The following is a 25,791-nucleotide window of genomic DNA, read 5'->3' on the forward strand; positions in this document are numbered from 1 at the left end:
AGTCAAAATTCTTTTGCTTTCATCTGCTTCACGTGACTATAAATGTTTCATAGAATACTGTATTAGAATCTGTCTTTTTTTTTTTTTTTTTTTGAAAAAAATACCATTCAAATAACTTTTACTGCAGTTAACATTAGCGTTCTAATATCTGTATCTGAGCACTTTGTTTTATTATGTTTGTAGAAAGGTTTACTCCTACACTTTTCAAGTATTAATAAAGGAAAATAACCTTCATACTAATGTTTCTGGTGGAAGAAGAGGTCCAGCACAATGCAGTTAACCCATTGTTTTGCTGTTCTCATGACCATCAAACCTCCATACGCTATCGGGTTGGGAGGGTGGCCTAATGGTTAAGGTGTTTGCCTTACAAACACAAGGTGCAAGGTTTGAGTCTCACAGGGATAACTGGCTAGGCTTAAAATGGCTCGCAAGGGCAGTTAGCTTAATACTAATCCATGAACCTATGAATCTATGACCTATTCATTGCTTAAAAACAAGGGTACATGAAGAGGGAGGTGACAGCCAAAGTACAGTTGTGTGAGCTTCACTTAACTGTAACAGTAGATGTTCGTAGAACACACTGCCTGAGTGGCATTTGTTTTGTAGTGCCATGCTACCTTCTCTCTGGTGGTCAGTCAGAGCTTCAGGCTCCTCCTTTTCTTCTGCATATCTGTGGATGTGAAGGACCAATCAGCTGCAAGAGCAGGATAGTCCTTCACAGACACAGACAGCAGCTCTCATTTTTCCCCCCAAAGGCCCAAAAGATAGAGCAGACAGAAAATGCAAACATTGCAAACAAATACTATTCCAAACCAAAGATAACACTCCCACAAAATAAAAGTTGTTAAACACACACAAAAAAATAGCAGTAACCACCAAAAAAAAAAAAAAACTCTGTACATCCAAGTAAAGAGGAATGGTGGGAGGGAGCTCTTTTCTTTGACCATCAACTGTTACAAGTATCTAGATCTAGAAAAAACATCCAGTTTATAGTTCTTTATAATAGTATAGACTGAGGACCAAGTTGCTGCCCCTAGATTACTTTGAGTCCACTCCTTTCCAAAATGCTATTGAATAGGAAAAGACCCTAGTGGAATGTGGTCACTAAATGCACCTTAACAGACACATGCAATAAGCCATCCTGAAGAAGTTCACACAAATATTTCAAGACCAGAAAGATATTAACCTCAATAGTCTCCCTATTCCTATTTAAGCACCACTTAGAAAACCTCATATATTTATAAACATAAGATTTTCTCATAGTACTTTTTCTGGCCTCATTTAATACCCACTGCACATCCCCATGAAACAAGTGCCAAATGGGTGTCAAAACTGAATCATCAAGGCCGGTAACTGAATTTTCTCTACATTGGGATGACACAGTTGCCCCTGAGACTGTGTGAGCAGCTGCAGAGTGTGAAGGAGTTTGTAGTAATTGCCTTTGACCAATACCATTAAAGGGAGAACCAAGTCTGCCTGCGCCAATAGGGTGCCTTCACAATGATCATTGGCATTTCTCTCTGAACTTTGAAGATTTGTTGCACTTTTTCTGCTGTAGCATAGACTATTCAGACCTGCTAAATCTGGTTTTGTTTGTTAATTTGAGCACTAAATCAGGCTATCTTTTGTTTGTTGGAGAGGGCCCCCCCTGCACCCGTTTGGCAGGAGAGTGCAGTTGAGACTCATCTGATTGAAGGTTGCTGGCACAGGCCTCAGTGTTGAGCTTTTTTATTGGTTAAATTGTTTAATTCAGTTTTCTCACTGTTTTAACACCGCTCCACAGAGTTAGGTGACCAGCTACTGCTCTGCTGTATTCATCTGTGCAATCCAATGAATCTGTTGCAGTCTGCTACCATAAATACAGTTTTATACTGTATTTGCACTTTTAAACTGAATTTTTTGCTATTTTGCTGATTTTTCTAAAACTGTTCTTCCTGATTTGTGCACTTTTTGACTGCTGTATCATAGACTAGACCCAGACCTGCTGAATCTGGTTCTGTTTTTTAAAATGAGCACTAAACCATTTTGTTGGAGAAGCCCCTCCCCCCGCACCTTTGTGGCAGGAGAGTGCAGTCTGGACTCATCTGTTTGAAGGTTGCTGTCACAGGGCTCAGTTTTGAGTGTTTTTATTGGTTAAATTGTTTAATTCAGTTTACTCACTGTTGCTACATAAGCCCTGCATTTGTGTGAGTTTGCCCTTGCTTTAACACAGCTCCACAGAGTTAGGCAACTGGCCACTGCTCTGCTGTTTTCATTTGTTTACACATAGCACACCTCCTTGCACCATTGCACACTACCATGCAGTGGGGGGTAACCATTAGTGTTTACAGACGCACAACTTTCAGTAGATACATTTTCCCTTAGTAGCTGCCTGTCATCCAGCTAAGTTCTTAAATTGTGTTCAGCTGCTCAGAGAGCACCTCAGCTGTGCTTTAGCCCCTTAAACAGTCACAGAACCACCAAATCTACAATAGTCTCATAGCATTTTGAGAACCCCCACTAGTATAAATCCTTTATAGAGCACTCCATTAGTATAGGCCCCGTTTAGAACACCCAGTTATAGCACACCCCTCCATTTTTTCTCCCCACTATGAAAACAGGATTTAACCTAACATTACGGATGGTCAGTTTCCCTCCATTTCTCCTACCAGCCTCAGTGACATGGCTATACTGAGGCAGTGTAGCAATTGTCTCATGCACATTGACAGCACTCTACTCCTAAAACAATTTGTGAGAGATGCTAGTTCACTAAGAATTTGGAATCCTTGTTCTCTCACTCACAAAACAGTAACACTGAACAGGCTGTCTGTTCACATACTACACTTACTATGCATACCATGCACTAAACACATAAACCATCATATGTAAAGATACTCAACAGAAACCTACTTCAGTCCAGAGACTTTCAAAACACAAACATGCTACATCTAATAGCGCATCTACAGCAATCAATACAGATAAAAACACAAGCACCAGTGCCTTACCAAATAAACCCCTAAGGCAAAGCACATCTAAACCAAATTATTTTAGCAATAGTTAATTCCATTGTGTGACGCACAGATGTCCCACTCACCAGGCTTGACAAGGAGAAGGTTACTGTCATCTGTCTTTTGGGTGCCAGGATCTGTCAAATCACACATGCACTCAAGTCTCTCAACAAGTACTGTTATGACTCCATCATAGTTCATGTTGTTGTGAATGACTTGAGATGTAATTCACTGGATTATATGAAGAGACATGATTGAGCTCTATGAATATGAGTCCTAAGCAGGTATGATCCTAGCCTTGAGCAGCATTCTACCCTCACATCGGATGTTTCCATAATATAAAAAAATGATTGACTTCAACAATTGGCTTAGTTTTTGGTGTCATTCTAAGGGAAACCAGTTATTGCCAGCCTGAGATGACACAGTTATAGACCACATTGCTTTGCCAGAGATGGTCTTCATCTGTCACCTCTAGGCTTTCAGTTACTGGCTAAGGCACTTGCCTCTCCCATAGTGCCTTTTTTCTCAAGGTCTCAAGAGCAAAATTTCCGATGTGAAAATATCACTCACAAATAAATTAAAGGTTATGCTACTAAATGCTAGGAGTTTAAATCAGAAACTGTGCTCTCTGAAAGCACTCCTCTCCCTGGACAATGTTGATGTCTGTGCAGTCACAGAAATTTGATTCCAAGCCACAGGGCATACTCTGGGCTTGCAAGGCTACAATGTCTTCTACATTTTCACACCGCAAAATGAACATGTGAGAACCAAAGGAGGAGGAGTATCTGTATTCATCAAAGATAAATACACTTCTACACTGGTTAGACAGGAAAACTCCATGGAGTTACTCCAAATTCAACTACCTGTGAGTAAGACCCCCTTCAAGTCATTGTTAGCTATAGACCCCCTTCAATGAACCAAGATACTCATGCTGTTTATTTGGACCTACTTGAGTCAATCAAATTACAACAAAAGACTCCAGTCATGGGCAATTTTAATTATCCCTCCCTTGACTGGAAAACTTATACAAGTACCAGCTTGCTTGCAAAATGATTCATGGACTTTGTTAACACTAATGCCCTGGAACAAATAGTATGCAACCCCACAATGGTCTCAAATATTCTCGACCCGATCCTCACCAACATGGGTAACCATTGCACTGCTGCAAGTATAGGACCCTCACTGGTTAAATCTGATCACAAATCAGTCACACTTGAAGTAGCTATAATGCCCGAACCCCTCTTAGGTGAAATCAGACTAAATAATTTCACCAAAGCTAATTATAGCTTCTTAAGGAATGGCATAAATAATTTCCAGCCTCCTGTTCCCACAGATGGCATTTGCAACTATACTATGGTATACACTAATGCCATGTACAAACACTTATACAAATGTATTGACACAGCTGTACCTGATAGGATCAAAACATGATCCTCAAGAAAAAAACAAACCTTCCTGGTGGACATCTAGCATTAATAAGTTATACAATAAGAGGAAGAAGTTGCTGTCTATGAATAAAAATAAGAGATCATAGCACTGGAAAAACACCCTCCTCTGCTTGAACAAACAAATAAGACAACTTGTAAAATTTTCTAAAGGCAACTTTGAAAAAGATTTTAGCAACCATAGCTAAAGATAACCATAAGGCATTCTTCAGCTCTATCCATAACCTAAAAGATAGGACTCAGACTTGTGAGGCACTAGCTGAGGATTGCATCATGCCAACCTATTACCTGACAGGTCTGGTGAAAATTTCACCCCCCCCCCATCCCCTCCAAAGATTCCACAAAGCATTCCCTCAACCTATCCCCCACCTTGCATCTCCAGAGAGCAAGTCATTAATGGTCTCATCAAGGCCAAAAACAAAGACTCTCTGGGACTGGATGACATCCCAGGTTGCATTTTGAATGGTCTAAAATATGGGTTAGCAACTCCATTAGGTACTCTCTTCAACCACAGCCTGGATACTGGTTTTGTCTCTGCTGAATGGAAAACAGCAACAGTCATCCCTCCTTCAAAAAGGGGGTACAGTAACAGACCCTGGGAACTACAGACCCATAAGCTTAACCAGCCTTATCTGCAAGACCATGGAACAAATCATTATGGACCTTATAAATTAGGATATAGATGTTCTCCAAACCTTTGATCCAACACAAGTTTAGTTTTGTCAAAGGCAGGTCATGACTGTTAAACCTGGTGGACTTCAAAAATGTCACCAGAGCCATATACAAAGGCAGACATGTGCATACAGGCCTTGGCCACAATCACACACTCAGGCAGGAGTGGCTCGTGCTATAGGACTGCAGGACTGCAGCCCCCCCACCTGTAGAAAAATAAAAGGAAAAATAATAAAAATTAAAAACAGTCCCCCCCACCATAGAAAGAAAACAAACAAAAAAAATTCACAAGTCCCGGAACTCTCCACGCATGCGTGGGAACTCCTGGTACTCAGAACAATCAGACTGCTGAGTTAGGCAGTCCAGACAGGGATCTCTGCCCTGCCAGCCCAGAAGTCTGTGCGGTGATGACTGCACAGACCAGAAGGTCACCGGACTGCATCGCTTGCATATACTCTCATGATGACTCACGGGGAAGCAACTTGCACGGGCTGCTACAGAGGATAACCAGAGTTGCTGGGGCGGGGAAACAGTTACGCGGGCTGCTACAGAGGGCAAACAGCATTGCTGGAGCTGCTACAAATGGAGTTTTGATCCAATCTATGGAGGTAGGACGAACGGAGTTGCTGCTATGAAGGTAGGGTGCTGCAAACAAGTTTGTGTGTGTGTGTGTGTGTGTGTGTGTGTGTGTGTGTGTGTGTGTGTGTGTGTGTGTAAAATGTCCCAGTTGCTACACATGGTGGTGGGTAGAGAATACTCAGGCTTGAGCCCTGTACCTTGGGTGCAGGTAGTAAGGAGCCTGCATTCCCTACTAACCACCATCTGTAAATAATTTGCAGATTTTTGCATCATATTTGTTCTGTTCCTTGTAAAATCTGCGGTTTCTGTATGTTTGTTGTTGCTAGCAAAGTCAGTGGTGCACTGGCAGCATTGTTGCCTGACAGCAACAGGTTTTCTGGCTTGATTCTTGGCTGGGGTGCTTTCTGTGTGGAGTCTGCATGTCTTCCCATCTTGCAAAGACATGTGTCTATGTCAGACTTTCCTGGTTAACAAAATATAACAGGCATTGGAATTTCAGACTTCATTTTCTTCAGAAAGTACATATGTTTATAACATGGATATTTGTCCTTATTTGTGGGGCTGTATTCCCCCATTATTGGCTTCATCCAGGTTTTTTGTGCTAAGGTTGAGAGCTATGGTGATAACTGAATTCACTGAATATGTTTGGGGGCTGTATTCCCCCATTACTGGCTTTGTCCATGTGTTTTTTGCTAAGAGCGAAAAAAACTGTAGGATCCAAAACTATGACTACAATAAGGCACAGTACTCTTAGCGCTTTCATTCACTTTAATAACGTGAACTTCTTCAGAAAACAAGAGCCATCACATACCATTCTAATTTATAGTTAATTACAGGAAATGATGTAACAAGTGAAATACATACTTTACAATAAATAAGTTCTATAAAACAAAATAAAAAACTATTAATAAATACATATATTTATGCATTGTGAAATGAATAAATAAAAGAAAATCTGTGTGCAAATGCACTCAATTGTCTGTGTGTGTGTGTGTGTGTGTGTGTGTGTGTGTGTGTGTGTGTGTGTGTGTGTGTGTGTGTGTGTGTGTGTGTGTGTGAAACTGTGTGGGTGTGTGAGTGTGTGTGCGTATGGTTGTGTGTGTGTGTGTGTGTGTGTGTGTGTGTGTATGGTAAAAACATTTTTACAAGTGGGGGTATCACAGAGATTTCTACTTTCAGCATGTTACTTGGTACTTTTATAAAGCTGAATATAAGTTATAATTAGAACTGCAGTGCAAGGAGAAGCTTGTTTTTTTATACTTGATTTTGACTAGTATTCCAGTAATGTATTTAAAAAGTAATTTTTTCATGCCTCACAACCTTTTTGTTTCAATCTAGATACTAAGTAAGCTGTCATGTAGCCAATGCATTGAAATATTTTTTTCTTCTACACTTCATTTTGTCTTGATTGGACTCTCATAATGATGGTTTGGCACACATGGCAGCGTATTTAATTAAAGTTCCAGTTGTGTTTTTGAGCATAGCCCCACCCCTTTCTAGTTGGCCACACCTCTTCCCATTGGTCCCACCCATTAAGCTGTCTCCTGCAGCCCTCCTTTAATTTGAAGTCACCAGCTGCCACTGCACTAGGGCATCATTGACAAACTCTCCCAGTTGAATATCAACCCTTATGTCATCAGGTGGGTTGCTAAATGGCTCGCTAACACATCACACTCAGTCAAAGTTGGGGACTTAAACTCAACCAGCAGACCTGTCACCAGTGGGGTTCCACAGGGGTCAGTGCTGAGCTTCCTATTGTTTGGAATATACCTCTCAGAAGTTAAAGCCAAAACAGGAGCTGTGGCTGACTAAGTTTGCGGATGATTGCAAATTAGGTGCAATAATTGAATCCCTAAACAATGTCAATATACTTCAAGAAGGACTTACATAAACTAATGATTAGTGCCAAAGCTATGGACTCAAACGCAATGCAAAATAATGCATTATCATCGCTTTCGGTGAAAATGATATCCTAGCAGACTTTCATGTAAATAATAAAACCCTAAGTAACAACTCAGTAGTGACAGACTTGGGAATGCAAATTGACTGTAGCCTAAACTTTGACTACCATGTGTCTACTGTGGTAAGGAAGGCATTTTATGTTACACACTTCATTAACAAAGGCATTGGCTCAAGAGTTAAAGAGGTCAAAACACCTTTGTATTCAACCCTTATCAGTCCAATAATCATCCGCAAGTCAAATGGGACACGGGTCACCCACTCCAGGGACCTTAACCTGGCCTGTGACAAAAATAGGACCTGCTAGAAAGACAGATATGTCTCTCAGAGGTTGCCAGTCCTCTAGAAGAGGCTACCAATTCACATCAAATAAATCCCCTCTATGACCCTGTTTAAGAGTAACCTAGATGGCTGGATGGGAAACCATAAATTCTTGTTGGGGATTTCACCTATGACCCTCCTAGATATGTGAGGTCATTGCTAACTAAGATCTTGTGTTTAGGCAAGATCTTTTATATTGGGTTTCTCTGGTACTATACTGGGTACACATGGCTAGGCTTATGAAGACCTCCGGGTCAGTAACCCAGCAACCACTTATGAACCTAAGTACCTCTTGAATCAGAGGAAAGGGTAGAAACACATAAAAGAACATTCCCATCTGTCCTCCAACCATGGCTGCAAAAATGTCTGGAACAAAATGTATCCAGTTGTCTGTTGTGAAAGATAATGAACAGATCTACTTGAGAAATTCCCACATCTGGACTATATCCTGGAAAACCACTGGCCTGAGCTTCCTCTCCTGCAGTTCTACCCAGGATCTGCATAGTCTGTCTGCTACAACATTCTGTTCTGACAGGATGTAAAAATACTGAACAGTCAGAGAATACTAAGAAGCCAGCTGTCAGGCCACCACTGACAACTGGCACAGAGGGTAAGACCTTGTTCCACCCTGTTTGCCCCATTCATGTTACATGGAGCATTGTTTTAGAATACCACATCACTATGGTGTTGTCTGTAATGATCTGGAGAGGACCCAGAGTCCATAGGTGAAGAAAATCCTTTGCAATGAGAATCACTACCAGCATCTCCTGGATATTGATGTGCTTCCATGTATTCTTGGGACTTAAAGCAGCTTGCACTTGCTGCTCCACTGACAGATGAATCTATCTGAACAGATTGCACTGTAATCGGCGGAGAGAAAGAAAGCCTTGGATTGACACTCAACTGTTCTCTGCACCACTCTAACTCATGTCTGATGAAAAGAAGCACCAGCAACTGGGTTTTTAGGGAATTAAAGTGCTGAGTCCAAAATTGTGGACATACCATTGAATTTTTCTCATGTGAAGACAAGCCAGTGGTACCCCAAGAATCATGGATGCCATCAGTCTAAGAATTTTCAGGAATCCTCAAGCTGGGGTGGCATTCCTCTTGGAGGATTCCAGAAAAAACTTTGGTAAAACATTGTCTTTGGTCAAAAAAGCCATTTTTACAATGAAGTTGATCAGACTTTGGGGGGGGGGGTCAGTCACCACTTCTACAGATTCAACTTGAACCTCACTGGGGAACATGAAAATGTCTGTTTTGGTACCTGTATCTTCTTGTCTTTAGAGGAAGCTGACTGATCTGATTCAGGCAGGTCTGAATCCTCAAACACATGATCTTCAAAATCAGGATCCAAAACAGAAACACCAAGGGTGGAAGCATCAGCATTACTGTTAGCCTAGGCATGCATGCTATGCTACCTGTGGATTTTTAACTTTGTACCTGCGGATTTTACTGAATAAATTCAAGAACTGGATTTTACAAACAACGAGGCTGGTTTTCTTTGGTCGGAGGCTTCTTTCTTTTGGTAGCCTAGGCATGCATCCCATAATCAACAACATGAACAATGGACCTAGTCATTGCCACTATCTCTGTTGGGAAACCTGAAAGAGACTATTGCTCCACTATGTGGTGGGTTTTCCATTTCTTGCTAGCATGTACTACACTAGTGGGAGAATTTCCAGAGGGACACTTCTCAACCCTGGCAACAGATTCTGTATGTCTGACTTCCCCTGCACCTCAAGCATTTGGTTCAACCCTGGAGGATACCTCTGACCTTCACATCATGCACAGTTGTGGTACCAGCACCACATCTGGTGACCTCGAGGTAAAAGAAGGCAAATGGTCCAATAGCCTGTTCTTGGCTGAGGCTACTACGGAGTCACAAGCCTTAGGCTGACGCATTGCTTTTGTTTTATTTTTATGCTCTTAGGGCAGATGGGGAGGAGAGTTTTTGAGTCCATCTAGACAGGGGGCAAAAAACAAGCTAGGTTAGTACAACTACTGGAAAAACTGTACTGTACTCCCGATAAATAAAGGGATAATACCCCTATATTCTCCCTTAAAATATCAATGTAAAGACTATTTAAAGCAGAGAAAAAAATACTATATTGAAGAAACAGCCAGTAATTCAGAGATTACAGTAATCATCAATATGGATCATCAATGCTGCCAAATAGAAATCAATAAATGGCTAATTTCAAACCCTCATGTACAAACAGTGTAAATTAGTCTTATATAAGGAATTCAATATGAACTTAAGACAAATCCCTGTCAGAAATCAAAATGGAACCAAAATCACAACTTAAATGAAAAACCTCATTTAAAATATCATTAAATTACTTAATTACTTAATTCACCACTTAACACAAAGGTAACCGTTAAAACAGCAAGTTATCCTGTCAAAATATTCAAAACAAGCCTTAAATCAACAGAAATAACAGCAAAAATGTATAGGTTCATATATTCATAGATGTAATGACCACTAGGTCCTTATAAGTCTAGTCATGCAACACAAATGTGACACACACATTTGATTTATATAGAGGGTGATTTCCTGACTGCCTCTGTCCATTATCAGAGACCAAGGTGAATTTCCAATTATCCATCCATTGGTCCATTTTGTGTTTGAATAGAGTTAGAGAGGAACTTTGCTTCACAAGGATGGGAACCAGTACCAGAGAATGGGAATTCTTTGAGAAGCATTTCTATCTCTTCAAATGTGCTGTCTATGTCAGAAGCAAAATTTAGATCAGTTTAGTAGTTCTAATCTTTTTTTTTGTTTGCAGATGTGCAAAAGATTTATCAAAGCAGGATCCTTGGATGCCTTGGATGCCAGACAAAGATCACCTCTCAGAAGTCTGTATGATATTGAGTAAAGAGGTGGGGTTTTAAGGCAATCAGCATAGGACATTGTGTTTACTCCCTGTATTCAATTTGTAAGGAATCTTTGTGGACATTCCGGTTGCTGTATGTGTTTGGTCAGGTACTTACCAAATAGGGTATTATACTATATGATGTTCCAAAAACACAAGGTACTGCTAGGTGTATAAATGAAGTATTAGGCCTAAAACACAAGCAAATACTACACAGCAAAAAGACCAATACTTCAGCCATAGGCAAATAAGTCTCAGTCCATTCAAATGAAATAAAAAGTACAGTTTTGTACCTACCATAAATGTAGATGTTCGAAGATCCACATTGCTGCAGTCCTTACATATGGGTAGCCCACTGTCCTCGGTCGGCCCGAATACCAAAGTATTAGGCTGACGTTGGTCATGGCGCTCAGATCTGACATCAGAGCGTCAGGGTACAAAAGCGCATGACCGACGTCATATCCTCAGTCTTTTCTTGCCCCAGATGTCAGAAGGCCCTAAAAAGAAAGGCCACAGCCAAAAAACAGAACACCTCCCAAAAACATGCCCAACAACAACAACAACCCAAACCATATAACCATGCCAAATTACAGTGGGGAAGGAGGGAGGGTAAATTGGACTGCAGCAATGTGGATCTTCGAACATCTACAAAACTGTACTATGTTCTTCATCTCACATTGCTGCAGTCCTTACATATGGGTAGAATCCCAAAGCAGAGGTAAAGGGAGGATGGCAAAATCATAAAGCATTAGGGGCTGCTAAAATGCCCTGTAATATTGCAGTGGCAAATCCAGCCCTAGACTTTGAATAAAGAGGAAGGTGGTAATGTTTAGAAAAAGTATGTACTGAACTCCAGGTAGCTGCTTCCAAAATATCTTTTGTAGCTACACCCCTTAGAAAGGCAGTAGAAGTGGCAGTAGCTCTAGTGGAATGAGGTCTGATTCCAGCCGGAATCTCCTTACCATGATGGGAATAACAGAAAGAAATACAAAAACCAATCCATTTAGAAATAGTTTGTTTTGAAACAGGTTTTCCCTGAGAACCCAAAGCAAAAGAAACAAACAACTGCTGAGACTGCCTGAACCCCTTGGTTCTGCTCAAATAATAACGCAACTGCCTGTGAATATCCAAAGTATGCAAAATCTTCTCCCTTTATTTTGGGGTTTGCATAAAAAGTAGGCAAATGAATAGTTTGGTTCAAGGCCACACTAGAAACCACTTTAGGCATAAAGGAAGGATTAGTACGCAAAGATACCCTATCCTTATGAAAAATCAGGAAAGGTTCCACTGCCATAAGGGCCTGTAATTCAGAAACCCTTCTTGCAGAGGTAATGGCCAACAAAAAAGCAGTCTTCCATGACAAATACTTTAACTCGGCAGTAGCTGCAGGCTCAAAAGGTTGTAGAGTAAGTTTTTCCAACACAAAATTGAGATCCCAAGCAGGAGTAGGAGCTCTACGTGGGGTCTTATGTTCTTTGCCCTCTAAGAAATTGCTTAAACAAAGGATGAGAGAATAAAGGAGGGTCACAGTCATAGTGAGCAGAAATGGCTGCAGCATGAACCTTTATCGAGGAGAAAGACAAACCCTTGTCCAATAACTCAGTAAGATATTGAAGAGAAGCACTTAAATCAGGCTTGGAAACATCAAAGTCCTTGCTTTGCTCCAAATAAAAAATCTCCTCCATTTATCAGTGTAAACTTTCCTTGTACTAGGCCTTCTGGCCTCCAAAATAACATTCAAAACTTGTTGTGGAAGCTGAGACCCTCCAGGGTCTAAAACAGAATATGCCAGGCTGTTAGATGCAGAGACTGAATCCTGACATTGAGGAAGTGATTGCCCTCCTGAGACAAAAGGTGCGGAATCAAAGGCAGAGGCCATGGAGGCTCCCGTACTAAACTCCTCAGTAGTGGGTACCAGTGCTGTCGAGGCCAATCCGGCGCTATCAGAATCATGGATGGCTTGTCTTGTCTGGCCTTCAGGAGTACCTTGGAGAGGAGAGGCAGAGGTGGAAAGGCATAAACATGAAGATCGCTCCAGCTGAATGATAGAGCATCCACCTTCCAAGCTGTGGGATGAAACCTTTTTGTGCAAAACTTTGGCAACTGGTAATTTAGTGGAGAAGCGAACAGATCTATGTCTGGAGTCCCCCATAACACTGTCAACTTTTGAAATACATGAGGATCCAATTTCCACTCGTGAGGATCCACTATTTGTCTGCTCAACACATCTGCTAAGGAGTTCTGTGCTCCTGGTAGAAACCTTGCCTGAAGATTGAGGTGTAAACTGAGAGCAGTCTCCCACAAAATCATCGCTTGCCTGCAAAGAGGGTACGAATGGGTTCCCCCTTGCTTGTTGATGTACCACATGACAGTAGTGTTGTCTGTTTGAATCAACACCTGCCCTGGGTGAAGTAAATCCTTGAAAGCCATCAATGCAAATTGGACTGCTAACATCTCCTTCAAGTTGATATGCAAATGTTGAAGTCTGACAGGCCACGTGTCTTGCACCCATTTTCCATTGAGGTGTGCTCCACAAGCCTTGTCTGAGGCATCTGTCGATAGAATCTGACTCGCCTCTGGTCGGGTCACAGAGAGTCCCTTGTTTAGGTGACATTCCTGAGCCCACCACAAAAATTCCTTCTGAATGCAAGGTATTATCTGAATGACAGTGTCTAGATCTTGGCAGTGTTGTGTCCATACATTTTTGAGATACCATTGAAGCTTCCTCATATGCAGTTTGGCATTGGGAAGTACCAGAATACAAGATGCCATGAACCCCAAGGCTTGAAGGACTGTCCTTGCAGTCAGCCTGGACTGTAGAGACATTTGATGGAAATAAAGAGAAAGGCTTCTTTGTTTGTCCGGGGTCAAAAGCCATCTGGGAAGCTGTATTCAGTCTCACACCCAGAAAGCACATGTCCTGAGAGGGTACTAGACTGGACTTTGTTTCGTTCACAGAATACCCTAGGCATCTTAACACTACCATCACATACTGTAGATGATGAAGAAGTTCGTCCTTGTCTTGTGCAATAATCAGGCAATCGTCCAAATAAGGATAAATCTGTATTCCTCTTAACCTGAAAAAGGCTATCACTGGAGCCAGAACCTTTGTGAACACTCTGGGCGCAGTAGATAAGCCAAAGGGCAATGCAGAGAACTGATAATGTAAATTTCCAGCCCGAAAACGCAGGTACCTCCTGCAACTGGGCCTGATAGGAACATGAAGATAAGCCTCTTTGAGATCCAGAGTTACCATCCAGTGATCTTTTCCCAACAGAGGTAAAAGCTGTTGTAACGTTAGCATTTTGAACTTTGGAATGTCCAGATAAGTGTTGAGGACAGATAAATCCAAAATCGGTCTCCACGTGTTTCCTTTCTTTGGTACTAGAAACAGGCGAGAATAAAATCCTAGGCCCACTTCTGACAGAGGAACTGGCTGTATAGCTCCCATTCGAAGAAGTAAAGAAATCTGCTTGTGAGCCTCTATCCTTTGCCGAGGAGGAACGTCTGGCATGCCCTTGAAAGGAGGCAATGTATGGAAATAGAACTTGTAGCCTTGGTTTATAATGTCCAATACCCATTTGTCCTGGGTGACTAAAATCCAGTTTTGCTTGAAAAGTGCTAACTTTCCTCCCAAAGGAGCTGCCAGGCAAGAAGAATCTGGCAGCTGAAAATGCAGGTCATTGGGCCTGTTTATGAAAGGACTGGCCCCTGCCCTCACCTGCAGATTGTGCAGGCGAACTCCATGTTCTAGGCCTGAAGGTACTCTGAGCTCTGCCCCTACCACGTCTAGATCTCCCCCTAGACTGAGAATCAGAAGAAGGGTATGTCCACCCCTTAGTAGGCCAATTTCTACTAAACTTTGGAGGTTGCACCTGCAAAAAATCTTTAACAGTCTGCATAGACTTAGCCTTGTCTTCCATTTTCTTCAAAACCGACTCCACAGGGGGGCCAAACAAAACTTCAGACTGTAAAGGGGCATCCAGGATTCTAGTTTTAACATGCTCGGACAAATTCTGATCCTTAAGCCAGGCGTGCCTACGAATAACTGAACCAGTGGCAGCCACCCTAGAAGAAGCCTGTAAAGCATCAAAACCACATTGCAAGGAATGCTTACCCACTTGTTCAGAGACATGTACTAAATCCTGCAATTCTTTACACTCTATGCCCTCTGCCAAAGCATCCACTTTAGATTTTTGCTGAGAAAGGAGGAAATTCTGATACTTCAACATATGAAACTGGCAATTTAAAGCCCGCATTGCTAAAGTAGAAGAGGTATACACCTTCTTACCCCATCTATCCAAAACTCTAGCTTCCTTATCTAGAGGAACCGGATTCTTTACAACAGAGGCTCTAACACCCTTAGGCCCCTGACTAATAGTTTCTGGGTCCGCCCTAGGACTCTTATACAGATATTTATGAGCCTCAGGCACCCTGTAATACCTGTCCGGTTTAACTGGCGCAGGAGGCACAGAATCTGGATTAAGGGAAGCCTCCGAGAAAACATCTTGAACAACATCCAAAACAGGAGGGATAGCCAAGGGTCTATGCTGTGGTAAAAACAAGAATTCCCTAAGCCTCTTCCGTGAATCAGAGAAATCCTGTCCTTCCCACTTAAAATGCTCCCTCATGGAGTGTAGAGTTTCTGAAAATGAAAAATCCTCTGGAGGAGAAGCAGAAGGAGTGGAATCCTCCGCATCAGAATCAGAATAAGGGGGAAAATCTTGAATGTCTTCAGCAGAAGACTCTGAATCATCTGAGGCCTGATCCAAACTTTCCAACTCTGGCTCCACCCTGGGCCTCTTATCAGGAGGAGGCATAGAACCTCTGATTAAAGTAATCAAATCTTCTGCCATTTTAAGCATGTGCTTTTTTGGCACAGACCCAGAAGTACGAGGACTGACACCAGAGGAAGGCAAAACAGACCTGCCCTTAGAAGGAGCCTTAGAAGTAGCAGAAGAAGGCCTAACCACCTTAGGCATAGAAGGGAAAACAGAAACCTGAGAGGCCCCTTCAGCCTGACCTGACTCCTGTGAGGCCACATCTTGCAAAATCAAAGTTTCCCCCTGAGACTCAACAGAAACTTCAGCCGGATCCACCTGTTCCACTGTAGCTTCTAAAGGACCGGCATCCGAAACGGACGAATCATCCTGTCTAGGTTTCAAAGATTTGTCTTTGCGCTTCTTCGTGGAAGCGGGCGTCGGAGGATCCGACGGCATATTATAATTACACCGCTTACCAAAGACTAACCTAGCGCAATCTAACCTTCGTTTTATGGTGCGCTTGTTAAACCTAGCACAAAACCGACACCCGACTACGTCGTGCTCAGGTCCCAAACAAGGAATACAAAGAGAGTGGTAATCCCTATGCGGTATCTGTTTCCCACAAGAAATACAATTATTCACTTTTTCTGACATCCGGAATTAACTGAGGCAAGAAAAAACAAAAATATTCCCCAACGGGGTACTTAGCCCAACTTGGTTTCGGTCTGAAACTCAGAATACGAAAATTTCAGAACGCCGAACGGCACTTGCAACGCTGCTTCTGCATCGGACCATGCGGCAAAAAAGACTGAGGATATGACGTCGGTCATGCGCTTTTGTACCCTGACGCTCTGATGTCAGATCTGAGCGCCATGATCGACGTCAGCCTAATACTTTGGTATTCGGGCCGACCGAGGACAGCGGACTACCCATATGTAAGGACTGCAGCAATGTGAGATGAAGAACATCCAGCTTTAATCTTCCATAGAACTCAGATAAAACAAAGTTAGTGCTTTCATGGTTGTATCACACCACTTCATCAGACCATAAAAAATGTATTGCTGTGGTACGAAATAAATATGCTTAACAATTAACTTCAATTGATTAATTAATATACAATTATTCAATCAAAGACTAAAATCAGCATATATCCTGACTACTCCTATGAAGCTCATTTTAAAGAATAGGCCCCTTTTTAAATGAAATATTAGGATGTATATGTTTATTTGAAATTTGTTTATATATTTCTATTGTAATATGAGATGTTTGTATTGATGTTTTTATTATTTGCTATGTATTTAGCTAAGGTTTTTAATTATGATGCTTAACAGATGCACTTAGGAGTAGTCAGGATATATGCTGATTTTAGTCTTTGATTGAATAATTGTATATTAATTGATCAATTGAAGTTAATGGTTATGCATATTTATTTGGTACCACAGCTATACATTTTTTATGGTCTGATGAAGTGGTGTGATACAACCATGAAAGCGCCAACCTTGTTTTATCTGAGTTCTATGGAAGATTAAAGCTGGTTTTACTTCATTTGAATGGACTGAGACTTATTTGCCTATAGCTGAAGTATTGGTCTTTTTGCTGTATACTATATGATGTGTCTGATAAGGGCCAAGTACAGTGGTAGGTTCATAGGTTGTTACTAAGCTAACAAACACTAGGGCCCTTACAAATCTAGCTACACACTCCAAATTATTTGTTTCCTGAGTATAACATGGGGGTGGGTGGTAATGGGCAGGTAGCGAAGGATTTGTATGTGGGATGTTAGTTAGGATAATACATTTTTATTGATGGCCTCTGTCCATAAGGGACATGGGGGCCAGACTGGAAGTAAATTTACTATTTCCATCCAGTTGTCAAGGTTTTATTTGAACAGGGTCAAAAATAAATTCGGTACTACATGGATCAGAAGCCTATTCCATAGTGCAGGGATCACTTGGGGCACATATCAGTATGTCCTGTTTATGTCAAAAATGAATTTCACAGCCCTGGAGCTAGAGATTCTGGTGCTGTTTATTTTGCGCATGTGCAACAGATTCATCAGGGCTAGGTCTGTAAGTCAAGCAAAGATCCCCTCTCAGCAGCCTGTAGGAGACTGAACACAGAGGAAGAGTAGGAAACCAGTGTAGGAAAGGGTATTCATGCCTTGAATTATCCTGGTGAGAAACATTTATGGGCATTCTAACTGTTGCAAGTGTCTGGTTAGATACATGCCAAAAGAAGCATTATATTCAATGATAGGTCTGATAATGACCGGGTACAGTGGTATTATAACTTTCTTGGACCTGGATGCCATACCCTTATCTATAAGTTGAGTGACATAGAATAATTTTCTTATTATTATACATATTGGTCAAAGGCTAGATTGCTGTCTACATATGTTCTCAGATCCCTTAGTACTGTGTCAGCTCTTAGGGGCATTTTATTGATGGAGTAATTAACTTGTGTTGATTGTTTCCCAAAGGGCATTATAATGCATTTTTTGAAACTGAGTTATTGACCATGGCTTTGGCACCAGTCACTTTTCTGTGCTAAATCCACTTGCAAGATGTTTGTATCTTGAGGGAATCTATAATAACACCCAATTTATAGTCATCTACAAACTTGCTGAGCCAGAGACCTTTAACATTAGCCTTGACTTCCGAGAAGTAGATGCCGAACAAGAGTGGGCCAAGCAAGGAAACCTGGGGTACTCCATTGGTGACCGATCACTTGGTGGAGGTGGTCTCAATGATCCTGACTTCTTGGGTACTGTCTGTGAGCCAGTTGGCAATCCAGCAAGTTATGTAAGGCTTTATTCCTAGGTTAAAAATCTTGTCAACAATGCCTGAGTGGGACATTGTATTAAATGCCTTAGTGAGGTCAAGAAATGCAGAATCCACTGTTATACCCTCCCTTCTCTGTGGCCTTGGTGACCCTCTCAAAGAAGTCTACTGGGTTAAGTAGGCATGACCATCCTTTAACAAAACCAGATTTGGATCGGTCTGGTGTCCTTGTTTATAATTTTCGTGACAATTTGTTACATGACTTTGCATATTAAGCTTGTTGGACTGATGGATCCGTAGTTCCCTGGGACATTTGCTGGTCAGCCTTTGTGAAGTGGAATGACTGCTGTGGTCCGACATTCACTTGGAATGTAGTTTCAAGGGTTGTAATTGAAAAGTGCCTCAAGTGGTTCTGATAGGTCATGTTTTAGACTGTTTAGGAGGCAATTAAGTTTGTTGTTGGGACCCATGGAGGTGCTGTTCTTGGCTTTAGCAAGTGCTGCCAACAACTGAACTTTGTTGATAGATGAGTAAGTATGTTGGAGGACATTTCACAAGGTAAGCTGGGGGGTAATGGGGGGGTGAAGTTGAGATGAATTTATTAGTAGGTTTACTATGCTACCCTGATCACAGTTCACCACCAGTTTAGCACACTGTTATGTGTTACCTCTAAGGTTCATAGGTTGGTACTAGGCTATCGACCCTAAGGCCTATACAAGCCTAGCCATAACAATTCCCTGGCTATTTGTTACCACACTATTTACTTCCCTGGACCCCTGTCTAGCAGGGTGACTGACGTGATCCCTGCAGTGAACTTCCTTTCTCCCATCCAATCGTCAAGGTTCCTTTTGAAGAAGGCCAAGAAGGCACTCTGCTTGACATGTATGGGCAGTCTATTCCAGAGTCTGGGGAGTCTCTGGGTCAGGAACCTATCCCTCCAGCATGTTTTGTTTATTGTGATCACAGGGTTTAGATCCCTGGAGCTTGTGGCTCTGAGGGATTGGGATTTTTTTAAGTGCAGCATGTTCAACAGCTCTGGGTTTGACATAAGGTTCTGGACATAGCTGAAGGTCTTCTGATTGTTCTTAGCCTGTGAGGCTATCTTGACCTCATAGCTGGCCATCTTGGACTTAATTAGTCCTCCTCATTTCCTGTTTACTTGTATAAGACAGATTTGAATTTAAGGGAGTTGTTTTTTTTTATTTTTGGACATGAGATTTCTTATTTTATTATATACCCTTTTTAGGTGAGCATTTTACCTGTGGGGTTTGATTTTTGGGTTTCTTTTGAGTTCATTTCTGGTAGGTACAGCACCTCATTTGCAGCCATTAACATTTTTGTATAATGACTCTGAATAATTCTGGATAGGTAGCTGTGGTCTCTGGGTTGGGAGAGACTTGAATATTGACAAACTGTCACTTAATAGGATGTAATTTGCCTTTGAATAGTTCCTGACTGTTACTGGCTTAGATGGATTTTCTGAGTTGATTTTTAGTTCAAATGAGACAGCTTTGTGATCTTACCTCAATAGTGAGGAAATGTTATGGGGGCGGGGGAGTCAAAGCTTATCCATGTTGGTGAGTACCATATCCAATAGGTTTGATCCACTGGATGGAGCAAGCACTATCTGTTCCAGGGTGTTTGCGTTAATAAAGTCCAGAAGCATGGTGCATGTGAGTTTGAGGCAGTGCATGTTTCCCAGTCTATAAATAAGTAGTCAACATTAACCATGAATAGGATGTTTGGCTGGATGGTGAGCACCTGTAGTAGGTATAGGTAAGAGCTATGAGACTCAACTAGCCATCATATTGTGAGGGATCTAACCTATGGTGACTTGCACATGGATGAACACCATGGTATGTTTGTTGCTATTTCTCCCTTAAAAACAAAAAAAAATAAGCTGTATTGTTAAATATTTCTAACTGTATAATTTTCCTACATGCTAATGTTCCATTGTTACTGTATTGTGCCTTCTTACAATATATAGGCTGTTTACATAGTTTTCTGTATTATTTCACTTGCTTTATAACTAATTGTTAGATAGTTTTCTGTATTTCACTTGCTTTATAAATAATTGTTTCCTTACAAATTCATGTAATGATTTTCATATAACTTGGAGCTTTTCGCCCCAGGCCTCCATTGAAAAATGGTCTCAAGCCCAGTGGGCTTTCCCGGTCAACAAATTCCAATAAATAAATAAATAAATAATAAATATAAACACTTTCACAATTGGCCTAGTCTGTGCTGTTGTTTGTATAAATGTGTGAAAGGCAGTGTAGCCTTGCACTTTCAGACTACTTTCTACAACTTTAAACCAATGACCATCCTGGACACAGTTGCCATATCCTTGCTTATAAGTTGAGCAAAACAGAAGGATTTTCTTATTACCTTGGACACTTGTTGGTTGAAGGATAGGTTACTATTTACATGAGTTCCCAGATCCCTGACTAGTGAATCAACAATCAGGAGTGTTTTATTGATGATGTAGTTGCCTGGGGTGCACAACTTCTGAAAAGGTACCATAATGCATTTCTTAGTATTGATTTTTAAGTCATAGCTTTTGAACCATGCATTTTTCTGTGTTAAATCTTCTTGAAGGGTGTTGTCATCTTGGGAGAATTTAATAACTACTCCCAGTTTGCAATAATCTGTGAACGTGGTTAATCAGAGGCCTTTAACATTGGCTTTGACATCTAAGAAGAGTAGTGGGTCCAATACAGAGCCTTGAGGGACTCCACTGATGACCAGCACCTTCGTGGAAGAGGCTTCAACTATCTTAACCTCTTGGATCCTATATTTGTGCTAGCTAAGTAAGTTTGTTGGCAATGCCCACATGGGGTATGGTGTCAAATGCTTTAGCCAGATCTAGATAGACAGTATACACCGTCTTCCCCTCATGCATTGCCTTAGTGACTTTTTCAAAGAAATCCACTAGCTTCAGTAAGCATGACCTTCCTTTGACAAAGCCAAAATAGAATGGATCCAGAGTCTGGAGGTCTCCTATATCCTTTCTAATAATTTCCAAGATAATTCTTTCCATCACTTTGCAAATAAGACTAGGTAGACTAATGGGTCTGTAGTTTCTAGGATCTGTTGAAGGTCCTCCCTTATGAATGGGGATGACAGTTGCAGTCCTCCATTAAATTAGCACAAAGCCTAAGACTATAGTTAAATAAAACAATGACTCCAGGTCGTCAGATAAGACATACTACAGATTATTCCAGAGACATCCTGGGATATTACAGGGGTCCACTGAGGCCTTGAAGTTGGAAGGGTTATGTTTCAGGGTATTTTTCATGGGATGATTAGGGGTGAGAAAGGGGAAAAGTTGGAAATGAATTTGTCTACTAACAGGTTCAGTATATTGACAGGCCTGGTGAATGTGGCACTACTAACCACCAGTTCAGCACATTGCTGAGTACTGTCCTTGAGGTTTCTTACATAGCTGAAGAAGGCCTTATGGTTATCTTTTACATGGGAGGCTATCTTTAACTCCAAGTTGGCTTTATTTGGCTTAAAAAGTCTTCTTAGTTGTTATTTAGTTTGATGACACAATTTGTCTTTATCTTCGTGTGATTTACCCCATTGTATATCCTATTTGATTTGCAATGTCACCAGGATGGTTTGTTTCTGGGACTAATTCAGGGCTTGTGTCTTGTAGGTATGGCAGCCTCTATGCAGCCATTGACATGGTTGTACACAGTTCCTGAGAACAATTCAGTGCAGCCTGCTGTGTTCTCGTGTTTTGGAGAAGCATTGAATTTTGACAAACCATCACTTAATTAAAGGCAATATGCCTTGGAAAAGTTTGTTACTGGTTTTACTGGAATTTTGGAACTAATTTTGATTTCAAAGGACACAGCTTTATGATTGGACTGTGCAAGGAGGATGAGATGGTGGGTGGGGAGCCCAGCATTCTTCCACATTTGTGACTACAAGGTTCAACATGTTGGAGCCTGTAGTGAGCATATTCACTATCTTTTCAAGGATGATTGTATTTAAAAAGTCCAGCAGCCTCTGTGCCTGTGGATTTTATGCCATGTAGGGTTCCCAATCTATAGACGGGCAATAAAAGTCTCTCATGAGCAAGGTGTTAGTTTGGATACCAGCAGGTCCAAGTTTGCATTGCAAACTTCTTGGGACAGAAGGTGACCTATAACTGGCTAGGATATGGCACAGAAGTTTGTCTATGGTGATATGCACATTGAGAAAAGCCAGCATGTCATCCTGTGTGACCATCTTAGAAGTATGCTTGCTACTGATGTGTATCAAGACATCTGCAGCTTTGGCCCTTGTCTGTGCAGTTCCTGGTCTAAAAGTGTGGAAAGCACTGAAACCCTGTACTGCTATGGTACTCTCGGCTTTGCAAATAAGATTAGTTAGACTAATGGGTCTGTAGTTTCTAGGATCTGTTGAAGGTCCTCCCTTATGAAGGGGGATGACAATTGCAGTCCTCCATTCACTTAGCATGAAGCTTGTTTAAGACTATAGTTAAATAATGACTTCAGGTGGTCCAGATAAGATATAGATTGTTCCAGAGGCATCCTGGGACATTACAGGGGTCCATTGAAGCCTTGTTCCTGGTTTTAGTGAGTGCAGAAAGTACATGCTCCCTAGTTAAAGTTTTTACATGTCTCAACAGAGTCTGTGAGATTGTATAACTTACATGTCCTAACAGAGTCTGTAAACTGTGCTTAATTTGTATTATGTTATGTTTGCTTTTGTAACTAACTTTGGAGCTTTTCTCCAAAGGTTGGACTATCCTGGTCAACAAATGTAAAATAAATAAACAAATAAAAATTATGTTTTGGTAACTGAACAAATGTTTGTATTCTTGAGTGTGAAGAGGATCTGGAGGAAGTTTACTTTTTATTTATGCTCCTGGCAATGAGCAAAAATACTTTGAGGTTCAGTTGAGCTGATATTGCTATGTTGGTAGGTTTGCCAATCTGGAATCACCTAAAATAGGCACTATGGAGGTGGATAAAGTTTTAGCCAGTATCTGAGAGCCTACAGGAGACAGGTGCAGACTATACTTGCAAAGCAATGTGGTCTGTTAACCATGTGCTCTTAAGAAAACTAATGTAAGATCCTCTTAGAATGACACCAGAAAGACAGTCAGTTGTTGAAATCAATAAATGTTTGCTCATATTGTGCCATCTTCTTTAGTGGTGGTAATATGCTGCTTAATGCTATTCTCATACCAGCATAAGATGCATAGTCTGAGAGCTACATAATATCTCTCTCTTCATATAGTCCAGAGAGGTACATCCCAGGTCATTTGCACGTAGATGGATTATGATGTACTCATACTGATATCTGTGGTGTAATGACTTAAGTGCTTGTGCGCATGATTTGGTGGATTCTAGCTACAGATAAGCAAATAAATACTATATTCTCCTTGTTCAGCCTGGTTAGAGGGGCATCAGTTTGTCTTACAATGGAGTCACCTATGCTATGAGTCCTGGGAGGCATGTCTGCTTGCCTTAGGAGCTTAGTGTTTGGGGTACCATTGACAGTGACTGTATGTGTGGTGTTAGATGTTTTTTTTTTTCTGAGTGCCTCTGGGCTAGGTGAGGCATAGGTTTGCCAGTGGGTGGTTTAGGAAGATTGCTTTCAAGTGCCTGAGCATACATTGGTCTGTGTATGTTGTGCTCTACATCAGGTGGGCATTGTGTGCGTGGTTCAATAACCTGATGTGCACTTGTATGCGAGAGTTTATCCTTCAGTGTAATTTTTTAAGTACATCTCTCACATACTGTCTGCTTCTTTAAGGATTAAATGGTTGTCTGTAAACATGAGACAATTGCTTCATTGTCCCAAAATGCCAATATCTACCAAACTGGCTACACAGAAGTTAAGAAATTGCATATCCGTGCTGTCTGGTCACTTAATTGGTAGGCTACAATGGGGTGGTGTACTGGGGTTAGAAGGGTATTAAGGGCATTTTGTTGGTACAGACTAATAAGGTTGTTTTATTTCTGCAGATTATGTTAAAATGTGCTAAATTCTACTAACTTTAATGTTTAAACAATACTGAATTCTACTAAATGTATAGTTATAGGTATTGCCACTCAACAGCCAACTATCTGGTTTAAGCTTGTTGACACACAAGGTATTTGCTCTATATTCACTGCTTTACAGGGTACAGTTTTACTGACTTTTTTATAGGGAAAATTTGCTTTCTAGGTGCTTGATACTGTACTGGACACTGTTAACCACTGCTGTGCAGTAAGCACTTCTGTGCAAACATGACAAATTTATAGCAGCACAGAAAAAGACAGAAAACTAACTAATGAACCCTCTGTCCAATAAAACAACTACACTATGAGCCCTTTTGTGTGCTTCCCAACTCATACAGACCAGGAAAATACCTCCTGCCACAAGATGAATAAACCCAATACTCAATATAAAACCACAGAAGAAGAGACCCCCAAGTGCAATGCTACCAGAAACCAATTAAACAACTAGTTGTAAATCTTTTGCTGAAGTGATTTTTAAAACAGTCTTACAGCAGTAACAGTGACAGGAACAGCATTTTTTACAAAACTGTAAAGAAATGTGTAACTAAAAGCAAGACTTAAGCATATGTATTTTAGAATCAAAAGTACTTAGCTTTGCTTGAATGGGACTAGACGCAAGTAAAACACTTCAAGAGCACAACCTAAGATGCCAGGCTTTGTTGATCTATGGGAAAATGAGCACGAGATGATACATAGTAAAGGAGGTTTACGCAAGAGCAATACTGGTTTGCTGGGTGAGTACTTATTATCATGGAGTCATGGAAAACTTGTATATAGAACAAATAGCTGTGAGAGAAAAGAGGGCAAGACTTTGGATATCAGATTACCATAAGGGGTGGAGCCTAGAGACAGCCTAGTAAAACTATTACAGGAAAAGGGAGGGATGGCTGAGAAAAAAATCAAGGAAAAAGAAGGTTAGCAAGAGAGGGCTCCAATCAAATAAAGCTCTTTCCGAAAATGTTGCAGAATGTTTACTGGGACTGGGACATGAGGCAAACTCAAAGAGCAGGGGAACAGAAGGCAGTAAAGTTCAACTTTAAGCAGGTAAATGATTAGCAAAATATAAAATTATAGGAGAAAAAAACAGAATATCAACACTGTGAATGCACCAGAGCACAAATCCTAGAACAGAAAACAAGAATACACACTATGGAAATTTTACTTCAGTTTAAGGCACCAAACTATGCAGAAATTTACCATCAACATGATTTATGGGAAATGCATTAATAAATGACTAAATAAGGCTCAGATCTGGCAGTAGTAGAATGAGACTAAGGCCCAGCGAGGTTTAAATACAAACAAATAGCTTTTACAAGTAATTCTTCTTGTGGAGAAAGAAGGGCAGTATAATATAAAACACAATCTTCCAAAACTACAAATTAAGCT

At 41.0% G+C, this 25,791-nt stretch overlaps 1 protein-coding gene across 1 annotated transcript in view; it reads right to left on the minus strand.

Moving 5' to 3' along the window:
- Positions 1–25,791, minus strand: part of CLCA4 (chloride channel accessory 4) — a 580,176-nt gene that overhangs the window by 326,601 nt on the left and 227,784 nt on the right. The window lies entirely within an intron of this gene.

The sequence above is a fragment of the Protopterus annectens genome, chromosome 10.part0 (genome assembly GCF_019279795.1).
Source record: "Protopterus annectens isolate FY-2018-M chromosome 10.part0, PAN1.0, whole genome shotgun sequence".
Lineage (NCBI taxonomy): Eukaryota > Metazoa > Chordata > Ceratodontiformes > Protopteridae > Protopterus > Protopterus annectens.